Source organism: Fistularia commersonii, chromosome 26, assembly GCF_037954325.1.
Source record: "Fistularia commersonii isolate RoL2024-O1a breed Wild chromosome 26, RoL_Fcom_v1.0, whole genome shotgun sequence".
NCBI lineage: Eukaryota > Metazoa > Chordata > Actinopteri > Syngnathiformes > Fistulariidae > Fistularia > Fistularia commersonii.
In genome coordinates this window covers 6,262,425-6,275,713 of record NC_141309.1, presented here as the reverse complement: position 1 = coordinate 6,275,713, position 13,289 = coordinate 6,262,425, and the positions used below count along the sequence as shown (strand labels likewise).

The 13,289-nt window shown below is 40.3% G+C and overlaps 1 protein-coding gene across 5 annotated transcripts in view; it reads left to right on the top strand.

Moving 5' to 3' along the window:
* Positions 1-13,289, top strand: part of osbp2b (oxysterol binding protein 2b) — a 43,007-nt gene that overhangs the window by 8,117 nt on the left and 21,601 nt on the right. The window lies entirely within an intron of this gene.

The window sequence follows — 13,289 nt, the reverse complement described above, 5'->3', positions numbered from 1 at the left end:
GAGAGGGCAGCGCCGTCTGCTCTTTGCTGTTGGAAAACAAAGCAAACAATGATACTGGTACAGTGAGAACCAGGCTTCTATCCAAGCTTTTCCCTGACAACGGAATACTGTGATTTCCTTGTGAGACTTGCATATTTGTATTACGTGTTGCCGGTCAAAGGCTGTGGGAAATGCTGTAGCAGAAAGGAGGACGCTTTTCTTCACTTTCACACTGGCACTGTCCCAGGGCTGTTTTATTTCCTGTCTTCTACAGACAGGGTCTTCAGAGACTGGGGTAGACTATATATTGCTTTGGCCTCCATTTGAAAGTCAAATCACTAAATATAGACCGGGAGAGAATTCCAGTGTATCTCAGCCCATCAGTACCAGTCAGCGGTAGAGGGATGAGGGTGTATTTGTATTCTGCAAAGATCAGACAATTTATTATGTCCTTGTCTCAGATTGTATTTTACTATTGATTGCTTTTATTTTACTTTCTTTAAAGAGAAGTAACCTTTCATTGCGCTATTTTGACATTCCAATTATTATGAATACAATATAACAAAAATACAAGGAAACGTCAGTTTTCAAAGAATTTGCTGAAATGTAGATAGCAATGTATGTATTTTCCATGTTTCTTTTTTCTGGATGTTGTATTTTGAAGTCTCAGTGCTCTGCTGTTCCAGTCAGGTCTGAACCTGACACGCCTCCCCGTGTGCTTTTCTTGTCTGTTTTGAGATGTATGAAACATGTTTTTTGATTTTACTCATCTCTCCTACTTATAGCTTTCATGCCACAAGTCACAGATATTATCAGTCACTCTGAAGGACCCTGTGAGGTTCTCTATAGAAAAATTAGGTGTCTATTAATTTAGTGTGTTGACTTTGTATCTTCAATTCAGGTTGGTGTGCCATAGATTTTGTGTTAAGCTCTTACCAGAATTAAGCACTATATAAGGGCCAGTAGAAAACAAACAAACAAAAATGTTTTTCGCAGTTGTAAACATGTTCAGTGATAAGGAACCGTCCTTTGACTATCTCCCTTTCTCTGCCACTGGAACAAAGGGCTCTTATTGATCTCTGCAGAGCACTGTGTAAATCTTCAGCAGATCATATGTTGATTAGAAATAAAAAAAAAAGGTAATTCTTATTGTCTCACCCTGGAAAGATGTGTTTGGATTGTGTTTGCAAGCTTTATTATTTGCGTGGTCTTTGGCTTTGCATTTTATGAAATCCCACGATATACTACGGAAACACCGTTTTGTCTTGTCTCCTCTTTTGTCTGTAAGGTATTACCTTCTTCTCTGAGCACAGCAGATCTCACCCTTGAATCGGTTGAATCGACGTTCTAATTTAGTACCAGTGTCACATCTCCAGCCTTTCCATGTTGTTGCTTATAAATTGCCTCTACCTCCATGAGGGTATCTTGTCTTTAAATTAGGTTTGGATTGGATTTCGAGCCGCTTAGATCAACTCCTGACAGCACGGTGAGGCGTTTGTTCAGGAGATGGCGGTGTTTTTCCTCCTTTTGGCGTGCCCACTGGGTTTTCCTGTCCCACTGGTTCGAGTGAAGAAGAACTCCCCCTCAAGCTTGACACGCATTGCTATTAAACTATGATATAAGTGAAGTTTAGCTCTGGTTTTAATTGTTATTTTAAGTTGTTGGGAAATTGTTACATTCATATTTGAAAGAACTATGACTGCTTGGGCCAGTTCATGACAGATGTCTTCGGACTGAGCTGAATCCAGACGTGCAGGACAAACAAAGGCGGGAAAGTGACATATCTAGCAGTCCTAGGCTCAACATGCAGTTGTCATGAACATTTCATCAGTTTTCAGGCAATCTGTTATTCTAATTCTGGGTACTTGTAAATGTTCTGTCCACAGAATTAGACTTTTCTGTGATTTTTTAATCTGATTTTTTTTCCAGCTGCCTGTTTTCGTTGGGAGTCAGCATTAAAGCTGACAATACGAGGGCAGTTTAGAAATACCTCACGCTGCATTACTTGCTTCTTCAGCCCCTCCTTCTCTCTTCCTATCTCCTTGTCCCAACTGTCCGCTTGTTTTGCTCCCCCCACCACCACCACCACATTCGCCCTGGCACTCACTCTTCGTCCCTCCTTTGGTCGCCCTCTCTCTGTCTCTCTCGCTCGCCGCTTTCCACTATTTTCATCTCGCCCGGTAATCTCTCTACTGTGCATATCGTCCTGTGGGGGCTTTCTTATGAATGGAAATGTTTATTACTAAGAGATCCTGCCAGATTCAGTGAAAAATAGACATTGGATCAGACAGCGCCTACCTTTTGTAAGTATGCAGATTTTCTTCCATGTATGTTGTGCTCAGGAACGTCTGTGTGTGCATGTATGTGTACCACTGTTTATTCATTTTGTTTTCATTAGTATTTTGTATTTGGTCACCCTATTTTTATGGGGTATGACTTATTCTAAATTAACCTGATATGGAGGTACACGGTGCTTGATTTGTTATTAAAGAAGTAATAATAAAATGTATTTTCTTATTGAAAACAATGCTCTTATCTTCAGCTGCCCTTGGTGCTGCCATTTTCAGCATATGCAATATCCTACTTTCTGGGCTTGTTAGAGGATGTTATGGAACGACAGATGGCAGGGATATCCTTCACACCAATTAGTTCTACAGTAGCTCTGTATCAGATAGCTTGGTTGCTCCGTGTTCGTAAATGCTCGTTTTGCAAGATCACTTAAGTCCCCAGTGAAGAGGCAGATGGAGACAAAGATCAGACTCAAGTTTGCTCAAACATCACTCCTCGATGCGAGCGGACTCTTCTAAGTAATTTTCAGGCCAAAAGTCAAGGTCTGACTGCATTTCTCTCAGCCGTGTTTGACTGAGATCAAACCCTTATCCTTCCACTGAGTCTGTGATAATCATAACAGGTTGTAAATCAAGCCCCTGCTCTCCGTTAGTGGTTTGACCCCACTGACCTCACACTCCACGAGGCGTACTAGCCACGGCGGTCCCTGCAGCGCTTCAGTTTTGGAGTAAAACACGTCCCACTTCATTTTGTTGTTTTCAAGAAATTTGGTTTTGTACTTTTCTTCCTCGCACTAAAAGCTGCATGGCACTGTAGGTTTTACATTCTAACATCTTTGGTAGCCACTTCTTTTCCTCTTACTTTGAGTTCCAACTAGCCCTCTCACCATGCATTGACACGACCCACGGCGCTATACTGGATGCTCAGCAGGAGCATGTTAACTGGAATCTGAAGAATTCCATCAGTAGGTGGGAAGCAGTACAACTTTCATGTCAGCAACCAGCCACTGGGCCACCATTCCACACCTCCAGCCATTCCACTTCATCCTTTGGATGAAGTTTTGCTGGATTCTGCCTTCAAAATCAGAGAACAAAAAGTCATATTGTAATAAGATAGTCTGATATAATTGATGTTAAGCTTCAGCAACTGTAAAGGTCTTCTGAATGCCACTTCATTAAGTTCCAGAAATGTCTTGATTTTTATGTCGTACTATGTTCTTTGAGCCGATTGCAAGGTTATTACTTCCTCTGAGGTGGTTATGTGATCAGGCCAAGTCATTGTTTGGCTGGTTTTTCTGTCTGACTATGCACAACGAATTGCTCACAATGTGTTCGTCTCAGAGTTTGGCGCATATCAAATGGAACGGTTTGACCTCTCCAAGGATGCAGGGATGATAGGATGTGCTACCAAGAAAATAATTTCAAATCTTCTCCCAAAGCTGCATGCCACTCAATGCGGATGAGACATTTTTTTTGCCTCTGTGTGAGACAGCATTATGCCAAATCCTCTTTTTAAATTGCAGCAACACTTGCCGGCCGCAAAAAGCCGATCCAAATAATTTATTTTCACGCACAAAATGTGTACTTGGAGCTCTTGTGTGTTCCTGTTAACCTTGAGCAAATTTAAACAAGTATTAGGTTAGTGTTCTGCCAGTTCTAAAATTGTACAACAACCCTTATGAGATGATATGCCTTATCCTGTTATGAGTTATCACTGAGAGTGGGAGCAAAGTGGAACAGTGGCTGACAAAAACAAGGAAAATAATGGACAAAAGTGATGTACATTCCAGAACAGGCAGCAAGTAAAGGACACTGAGTTAAAAGAGGAGGCGCAGTGAGTGTTCTGCTTCGCCTCCTCGGCCCATGGGTCTGAGATATGTGGCTCAGGGGCTCCTCAAGAAAACTTGCAGAGGGTGATAACTTTAAAATTATAATTGTCTGAAGGTTAGGAGAAATTATAGAGGTAGCTTTCAACGAATTTCAAAGCAAGGTCGGGTCGGGTTGCACACCGGAATAATGAGTTACACTAGCACATGCTAGAACCAGAATATGTTTCCCTCGAAGGAATTGAGTACTTCAATTATGCTATCTGGAAAGCTAGTGTCTTGACCTCAAGCCTATTAAATTGTATTTTGAAGACATTTCAGAAATATCACTGAACTGAAACCACTTTAATGAATAATGGTGCAAAAACACAGCTTGTGTCTGCAGTTCTGCTGAAACTTTTTGTTGGAGATAATTACTTTTAAAGATGGCGCATCACCTCTTGTCAGTATGTTGCTGCAGAATCCTCTAATATGACATTATTTTGCTATCATATTTTAAATTCTGAATTATAGCATTTAGTAAAAAAAAAACAAGCTAACTAAAACATTATTTTTTTGTCGTAATATTTGTTATGTGTTGTTGAGAAACAGTTGGAAATTTCTCATCTCATTAAAATATAAGTCAAAGCTGCAAGATGTTCTTAAAATACCAATATGCCAAGATGCCGACACACCCGATGTTGACGGGGGATGAGAGATTTCCCTTTAATGGCTTTAGTAACACCTTCAGTTAAATTCAAGACTAATGGCATCCCTTTTGTACCTTTCACGGGGGAATTTTGACTAGATTATTCATCTTTGAACCCATCTGAATTAATTTGATCCCCAGCTTAAGGCACTGTGGACCGTAGACCATCCACCACAGATGATTTAAACCCACTATGTACCAAGGGAGGTTTGGGCTGCCCTCTCCCTGCTGTATGTCTTTTAAACAGGGAAAAAAAGCTTCCAATTACCGGTGCGTTATTTCTTTGTCATTAGGTAAAATGGTTAGTGGTCTTCCTTTCTCTGTTTCAGGTCTTTGAAAGATTTTATTTGAATTCTGCCTGCTAATGAGTAGCAGACGCAGTCATTGAAAATCAAGTGCGCACAGGTTTTTTTAAGCTGCTGTTTTTGAAGAAACCCCAACAGATGCCATTCAAAGATGTGACTTGAACTTCAGCATTTTAGTGGTGGTAAAGTGAACAAAGGCCTCCATTGTTGGCTGTAGCAGAGATATGAAGTACTGGCTGTTTTTGGAACTTTAAATCATGGAGTCGATGGATGCTCATCCAACTAGCTACTACCGGCTGAAGCAGGAAGCAGTTAACTCTTCTCCTTGTGTTAAATTAATCATCTTGTACCTTCAGTGGAAAAACAGGTCATTTTTGCTAGGAAGAGCATGAGTCCATTAGGCAATCTTTGAAACTGCATTTTGTTTTGTGGTGCTTCTGTGCAAATGGAATTTTGTTGATCATGAGCACAGTGTCTGGAATAATATGGTCTTTTGACATGGATCAATGACACTTACATAACTAATGTTGCTGGAATAGACATTTCCCAATCTTTAAAATTCTCCCAAAATAGCTTCTTAAAATATCACCCTTGTTGTTTGCTTTGATCTTCTGTCTTCAGTAGAACAGTTTGACTAGCTCTAACAGCCTTACTCTTTTAAGTCTGACTTTGGCATTTGTTCATGTTTCTGGTTCTTAATGTATTAATTGGCTTAATGAGGCTGAGTGTTTAAATGCCCTCGTCTTTTACTTAGTCTGTCAGATGCTCTGGCCTTTAAACTGTTTTGCCTCCAGCTAATGAAGACTTTGCTCTCAGCAAAGGTCACATGGGCACTGCTGCTTTGTTTTGGTTTTGTCGAATGACGTTTTGTGCATTACCACTACCGTGAAAGGAGAGACTATTCGAATCCATCTCAAGTGTGATTCTGGTTACTAATACCTCATTCTGATGATTAGTCAAACTATATCAAAGACTAAAATGTCAACTCTTGTTACACGGTTCCCCTACCTGAATTAGTCCTAATGTAAATACGACTTTTTATGAACACTAGCTGAGATCAGAAACCTATTGGAAAGATGAGGCGAATGCATCAAAATTCTGATTCGATTCTTCACTTGCTTAACAGTAATGAGTAATATTTAATTTGTAGCCACCTATGCTACTCATGCTGCTTCAGACAGCGAGTTGGCACTTTTACTCACAAAAATGGCGCATCTTCTAAAATTTATAGATACGTCATTCAAAAGTTTCTCTTGTAACTTACCAGATTTGTCTTTTTGTGCACCAAAGAACATCAATGATGAAGGTCAATTGTGAAATTAGTTCTAGTTCCTTGCTTCAATGCCCCCTCAAGCATGCCCCCGGACATTTAGGCTGAATAATTATTTACAGTCCGACAATTTTCCGTCAGCACTTTTTAACCTCACTTACAGCGGGCTCTGCTTTTGCTGTTTTTTTGTTTTTTTTCTTTCTGCTATAATCACACATTTCTGAACGAATGCTGAAGGGGTCATATGATAGAAACACATTCGCTTGCCAGTTTGCTGTATCATCAAAATCTCCTGGCCTTTGCTCTTATTTATTGTGCAGGATTCCACCATACGCTGCAATGAAACACATCAAACCTTCTGTGACAGACACCGGGTGTCAGAAAATATTGAATAACAGCAGTTACCCTTGGAGTAATTTAAATGAAGACCCTAGTGATGTGAATTTGGGTGGCTGAGAAAAGGCTACTCTGCGGTGACCTAGAAGGATGTTAACTATGAATGTACGGTCTAATATCTACACTGGGATAAGTATTGCAATTGATAACCTTTCAGAAAGGAAAGCTGGCTGGACTAGATACTGCATAAACTGTGTTTTGTTGGTTGTCCCACAAAGATTGACTCCTTATGGGGAAAATATGATGCCGTTCGCTGACCAGAAACCTTTTAAAATCCTCTTAAGGTCACCAGATTTTACAGTCATATTAATTATAACTGGATTCGCGCAGTTTAGTCAGAGGATTTTTTTTTTATTAGAACTTTCACAGGCTGATTATATTATGTTTATCAGAATAATATACAGTCGCTAAAACTGTTTTTTGTCCTTATTTTCTGATTGTTATACCCAAAAGACATTTTTAAATCACCTCAATTAAAATCCAATACGTGAACAAGAATTTGAACCTGGCCAAATGCCGTGCGCGCAAATACAGGAATGATTGGCTCCGATTTATTGAGAATACGTCGCTAAGAATTCGTGGCTAAGAATAAGTTTAGTTCTCCTACCAAGTTGTGTCAAATTAAGAAAAATGGCAAATGCCAAACTTCTTACCTTCTTATGAAAGCATTTGGAAATAAACCCTCAATGATAAACCCATTTAACCTGAAATCTGTCTCTCAGTTCAGCTTGATCATAAGCATGCACTTGGTGATTTAATTTTAAAGCAACAGACCCTTTCATTTAATGCCATGTTGCTTCCTGAAATAGACGACTTTCTCTGTCAGGCTTCAAAAGCAGTAGACAGATGGAGGAATTGAGCGGAAGCTATTCATTTTGTTAGTTGTGTAGATGAGGGCTGCCTGTGTCCTCTTCTCTGCTTCTGTCTCTGTAGCTCTCTCTCTTTATCTCACTGCCCCCCTCCCTTCCGACTCACTCTCCAAACTGCACTGCACTGTGAAAAGCATGTGGAGGAGAATCGCAAATGTGCCAAGCTTAGTGAATGTGTGTGTGTGTGTGTGTGTGTGTTTGTGTGGACGAAAAAGAAGGCAATGCAGGAGAGGAGGAGAGAGGAAACGTAAGAGGGAGCAGCTGCATCATTCCCCTCATCATAGTGTGTTTAGTGTGTGTTTGTATAAGTGTGTGTGTGTGTGTTTGTACACTGCAATGCTGAATAAGGAAAGTTGCTGCTTCAGTCCACCTCGCTGTGGTCATGTAGTGGGACAGGGCAGTGTTGCATCTCAGGGAGTGTGGATTGGGATCAGGCCCGCACAGAGTGGGATGAAGGGCCGGAGCTGCTGGGAGCCGGGGATCGTTCACTCCCTCTGCAACTCAGGCTGCCTGAGCAAACTCAACCAGGGTCAGTACAGCTATGGCGGAAGCCATAGCACGGGAGCACGGACCTATCACACTCCTCTCTGTCCAAGGAGAACACCTTCCGCATCCTGCTACCTCCTCCCCATCTGAGAGGTAGCTTTCATTCCTCTTATCCATTTCCCTCTCTGGCTGTTTTCTGTCGCCATGGTTGCTCAGATTCCGGCAAACGTCCTCAAAATCCCAGCATCTGTCTCTTGTAAACCTCACTGCATGCAGCTTTCCACCCCATCCCCTCCTTCTTTCATACCGCTTCCATTCAGACGGGTTCCTTTGCGCCTGCTCCAACTCCATTTGAATATGGATGAGTCGGTGTGGATGTTGCTGGTTGGCTAATTACTACGTCTGTATATTGCACGTGTGTGTTTGCGTGTGTGTGAGCATACACAGAGGCAATTGCAGCATCAGGAGATCTTTCAAAATGTTTTCTGTCTGCAGCTCAGTTCTGTGTTGGTGGCAAGGGTAGTAACTAATGATTAATAGTTTTGCACCATCCACTCACAAATAACATTACCCCACAACAGAAACCTCTCTCAACATCAATATTCTATTTCAACTCACAGATGATTAAACTATCATCCAGAGTGTGCTTAACATGGCCTGCATGTGATTGTGCTTTCGGTGAAAAGGTGTGTTAGCTCTCATGTTTTCCCCCCTCACTGTCATTGTCTTTCCACCTCGCTCACTCCACCTATTCTTTTTGCGCCGTTGGCAGAGTTCGACAATGCTGACTTGAGCAGCTATGCTCCGAAGCCCAGGGCTCTCTGTCTCCTCATTCTGCCTGTTCGCTTGCTAAAATGAGTTTGGCATAGGCAGTGTAGGTCACGTTGTTTGAAGACTTTACTCTGTGGGCCTAGGCAAAATCTGGTCGATATAAACATTAGGGTATAATGTTGTACAAGCAATGAGCTTAATCTATATATTATAGCCCTAAACAACATAACAGCATCTGTTCCCTAACATTGTTCCCCCTGCTCATATTCAGCTTGGCTTTCTTTGCGATTTATATACAACTTTATATCAAAACACGATAACTAATTTATGTAAAAACGTGCTTCCTGACAAAGCAAGCGCAATTAGAGCAATAACAAAACAAAATTGCACAAACCATAAAGACACACACACACATAGCATATTTATAAATCTTGAATGTATGAAAGAATATATTAAATAGCACATTGCTTTCTTCGGTGTGCTTAAAATTAGCACTTTATAAGCTGTGGATTGCTTTTTATGGACACTATCGTGCTGCATTCACATTAGCCTGTTACAGGTAAAACAGCTGTTTAAGCAAAATAAACAGGTGAATGGGAAGAAGCAAACTACATTTATTGATACTCTACATTTACTTGAATCGCACTTTTTGTTGTGCTTTTCTTCCCCCTTGCACTGTATTTCAGGGTTAGTCTTTGTTAACCATATTAGTTCAAATGTTTCATATAGAAATGCGTATAACTTAAGACTTCTTCACGGAGGCTGCTAACTACCGTTCGTAACCTCAGCTCCAATTTGATGTCCTCCTTTATGGCTCATTGACTTGTAGAGCTGACACCATGCCAGTTACTGTGATGCTTCACAAATACGACATGTTATTAGGTTATGGACTCCTGGTTCACAGTCTGTCTAAATCGTTTTACACTTTCAGGCTTCCCAGGGAGATTTTATCTGTCTCAGCAGTCAGCCTCATCAACATCATACTATTGGATAGAAGATTTAGTTGAATGACCTAAAGGGATACATTTGTCCATTATGGAATATGTCATTTTATGTCAAATGCAACACAAGTCGGGATTGTTTATGGATATACTATTTGAACTAACTTTCTATTTTGGCTAATCCATGGAGGATACTACTAAATTGGACCAATCAAGGCTATTTATTGACATTAATCAGGAGCAATGTCTCAAACTTGATGGTGTCACTCCCCCTCTTAACACAAGCAAATAATTCAAGAATTACACACTGGTTTCAATGAGTCAATCCACGCCATATCGGCACTTTCCGTTTTAAACTGTACATTTAAACTACTATCCATTAACCTGCTCAGTTTTCAGTAGGCTATCCTCCTGGAAGATAAACCTGCTGTTGTTCACTGAGGTTTATGCACCGAGAGTTAATGTGTGCACATCTGTGTGGCATAACTGTGTTTTCTTTTGAGATCTCTGCATCTCAAAGATGAAAACCCCACACACGTACACACGCAAGCGCAGATTTTTCTTGCAATTCATCGTCTCTGACAGCAGCAAACGTTTCACGGTTCTGCTCAGGAGACAGCCGTAACTGAAAACGTGATGCTTGAATGCTGTCCGTCCGTCACATTACGGTGAACTGGACGCATGAATTATGCTCATAGTTTGATGCTCAAAGGTCAGCAGGGTGGGCTTCGGTTGTGAAAAATTGATTTGCTTATCACTGAATTTCTCAAAAATGTCAGGACGGAAACAAGTGACATATTTTTTTATCCGAAAGGTCAGCTTCAGTGTGTATCACGATACCGTGTCACACTGTGGAAACCCTTTTAGGACAAATCTGAGTTTAAGACTGATTCAGACTGAGAAAAACGAGGCAATTATGCTCATTATTTGTCCCCCTCATCACTGGAGGACTCAGTGTGTGTTTCCCATTTTACTGTATCGAAAGCTGGGCTGCAGGTGTGTAATAATGAGGTGATGTGTGAATCCCCATATTCATTAGCGTTTGTTGGACTGGTATTTTTAATAGAGGCTAGAGATCATTCACCATCCTTGACGATACATCTGAATTTAGATTAGGCTTTATTCATCCGTGTCTGGGAAATTCATGAATAAACGATTATTTGTCTTTTAACGAGCATCTGTTCAATATTTGAAAATATGCATCCTTCATATTTGGTTATAAGAGTGATGATTCAGCTCTAAAGAAATAAGATTTTTTTTTTTCTCTCTTGAAATGGAAGGGGTTCCATTGACTGAACACTGCCTTCATATGCAGAGGCCCCGTCTGTAAACCACTCAATATCAAGCATAAGGAAATGTCGTCAATTTGTCTGCTGACAACAAGCCATATATAGGTGAAAGTTTTTGGTCTTTTGACAGCAAAATGAGTCTTCGTCTTCTTCTTTCACCTTCTCCCTAATTAGGGGCCGCCACAGCGGATCATCTGTTTCCATCCTGTCACACCCATTAACTGCATGTCCTCCTCTGCCTGACAGCTCCATCTTCAACATCCTTCCACCTAAATACTCACTCTCTCTCCTCTTCACTTGCCCAAAACCATCTCAATCTGCCTTTGTCTCCAAGAAGTCTGACCTAGGCTGTCCCTCCGATGTGCTTGTTTCTAAACCCAGTCCATCTTCCCCACTCCCAAAGAAAATCTCGATATCGTGCCTCCTGTCCTCTGGTTAAAGCTGAAGTCTTGAAGCTGTTCACACTGACACAACAAAAATAAGTTAATAAAAAAATATGGACCTCGCTTTGTGAATATATGTAACTTACATTAAGGGACTAACCAAAACAGATTAATACATTAGCACCGATATAAGAAGGGTTTATCATGAAATATGCATTCATTCATCCAACCATTCACGAAAGACAGATTCAACTCAGCACGGTTCTTGAGATTAAAAGGCCTTCTGGATTCATTGTTTGCCTCCATTCCTGAAAGGTCCTTCGCAAACAAGGAAACAAGTAATTTCTTGATTCAGATGTTTTTAGGAGTGATTCAGGTCAAAGCACAGACTTTTAGTTTGACTGTGTATTTACAAAACAGCAGAATATAAATCTTCTATTTAGTCATCAGCAGAAGGACTTTTGACTGAGCTAGCACATTTATGAGACATTTCTGTATTACTGTTTTAAAAGGCATAATTTATTTTTCCAGTAAACGTTCATTCTTTTATTGTTTGTTGCTTTCTGAGAGCGTCCGATGGGAAATACTACCCGAGCTGTGCTGCAGATTGTTGAGCACAATGAAGAGCTTCACTGCAGAGATTCTCTTTTTTGCTCATGGGGAACTGAGGGCTATGTCATGGTTTTAACCTGCTGTTCCTTTTATTTGTCTCCTCGTGATGTATCTCAGGGGAGGTATGGCGCTAGTTAGCAATTTCTTGCCAGAATTACACTTCAGTCCCCTGAGATCAATCTTGTCATCTGACATTCTTTCATTGGCTATTTTCATCTTACATGTTCATCATCTATGAAGAACTTAATGAGACTATCAGTGTTAAAAGATTCTATTTCGAATGGCAATTACAAACTCTGTTTCTGCTAAAAACACTGTGGTATAGTTTATCAATATTTTTGGTATAATGATGTGTAAAATGTAAACATCAAACAATACTTTTCATATAAAAAGTCACCGAAATTGTTCTCCGAATATATACGTTAATTTATAATTTTTAATAGTGTAATTTATACGTTATTTATTAATTTCAATTATAAGCTATCAATTTTGGGGGTGTTGCCTGACCTGGTGGGAAGTGTGATTGGTAATTGGAAAATTGATGGTTTGATCCCACTGCTCCCCTGGGACCCTTTCGACTTTGTCCTTGCACTGAACCCCTATTGCTCCTGATCAGCTGTCTGGCACTTTACATTACAATCTCCTGTGTGTGTGTGTGTGTGTGTGTGTGTGTGTGTGTGTGTGTGTGTGTGTGTGTGTGTGTGTGTGTGTGTGTGTGTGTGTGTGTGTGTGTGTGTGTGTGTGTGTTTGTGTGTTTGTGTGTTTGTGTGTTTGTGTGTTTGTGTGTGTGTGTGTGTGTGTGTGTGTGTGTGTGTGTGAGAGAGAGAGAGTGAGAGGAGAGTGTAAGGACTTTTGAGTGCTGCTAAGGTAGAAAAGCAATCTATGAAGTCAATTTTAGATAGCCAACATTTTGTAACTGTATATTATGAGTTTCATATAACACTGTACGTAAGTTATTTGATATTTGCAATGTACAGAATATATGATGATGACGATGAAATTTGGTTTTGTGAGTTGCTTTGGACAAAAACGTGTGACAAAGAATGTTATTTAACAACGCAGGCAGCCAATGATCTGACTGGGGCACATATTACAGTACAGTAATTGCTCCTCTAATTGAATTATGGAAAGCCTTAAATAACAATACTGACTTTATCACATTTGCTTTTTTCCCAAAATCTTTATT